General features: G+C 38.9%; 1 pseudogene; it reads right to left on the reverse strand.

The window, feature by feature from the left end:
• Positions 1-164: 164 nt before the first annotated feature.
• Positions 165-1,062, reverse strand: LOC113219795 (annotated as a pseudogene).
• Between the last annotated feature and the right edge of the window lie 382 nt (positions 1,063-1,444).

The following is a 1,444-nucleotide window of genomic DNA, read 5'->3' on the forward strand; positions in this document are numbered from 1 at the left end:
GGGGGAAGAATATAAGCAGTTTGATGTTAATAATGTTATTTTTATTCTTCTTAGTGGTAGGTTGAAGAGACTAAATAATGTCAAATGTTTTCTTTCTTTTTTTTTTTTTCTGTCCATAAGTTTATTGCCTGTATCTGAAAAATCATCATAGAAAATTGTTTGGTTTAGCTCTCAGCAGCCCGCTCCTGAGCTCTGAAAAAGCTTGCCTTCTTTTGAGCTACCCGATCCTTCTGAGCAAGGGACATTTTGGGACGGTTCCACCTCTTCTTTTTAACTTCTTTCTTGGCTTCTTTTCATAGACTGGATTCTCTCTTATAGCAGCATGAGCTTTCCTATACATCTCCTCCATCATGTCTGCAGTTACGCTGCTCTTTATGTATTGAGAGAACTGTTTCTTGTAAGCATCTTCATCTTTTTCCATTAAGTAACGCATGTAATCTGCAACATTCTGGCCCATGATGTGCTTCCAGTGTACTTCTGCATTAAATTCCTTGCTTTCAGAATCATAACCAGGGAATCATTTGGTACTGTGAGGAATAGACAGGCCTCCATCCACAGCTCCCTTCAGGACACTAAAAACTTTATTGCCAGTGGTAGTTCTGGCAAGGCCTGCATCCAAATAGCAGGTGAAGACACCTGGCTGACCATCAATGCTTTCCACATCGTATTCATCGCCAGTCACCTCCACTTGGCCTTCATAGATCTTGTCCATGCCAAACCTATTGAGAAGCCTGTGGGCCAGCAGAAGGCCAGTACAATATGCTGCAGCATAATTTGTCAGGCCAACCTTCACACCATATTTTGGTAGTTCATGTACATATACTGTGCAGACTATCATATCCCCCTCTATACAGGCATAAGCAATCTGACAAATGATATCTCTGTTTGTTACACGAACTATCATCCTGTATTTGGGTGTGTTGTGTTTATTTTTATCCTGTATCACCAAGTGCTTCTGAGCATAGTAATCAGTTTTACCCTCTCGTCGTCTTCTAAATTTCACTTGGTATCTCTTAAAGTAGGCCTTATTCTTAACAACTTTAACAAACCCCTTCCTGCGGAACAGAGGCCCACATCTGTGGCTGACAGAGACCTGCAGGCCCAGTGACGCTCAGTGGGGGTAAAAAGACCAAATGTTTTCAATAAGCTTTTAAAATTTAGAATAGCCTTAAATTTTAAATGTGTAAAATGTTTAATTAAATCTGCAAACCAGAGAAAGCTTCTGTACAGATTATTTCAGCAAGGTATTAAACCTAGCACTCATTAGTTTGTATTCCATGGTATATATATAGCACATTTTCTTTATCCAGTCTACTATTGATGGACATATAAGTTGATCTCATATTTTTGCTATTGCGATTCATGCCACAACAAACATCTACATGCATATGTCTTTATGATAGAACCTTTTATATTCCTTTATGTATATACCCAGTAATGAGAT

This window comes from Piliocolobus tephrosceles, chromosome 1, assembly GCF_002776525.5.
Source record: "Piliocolobus tephrosceles isolate RC106 chromosome 1, ASM277652v3, whole genome shotgun sequence".
In the NCBI taxonomy this organism is placed as follows: Eukaryota; Metazoa; Chordata; class Mammalia; order Primates; family Cercopithecidae; genus Piliocolobus; species Piliocolobus tephrosceles.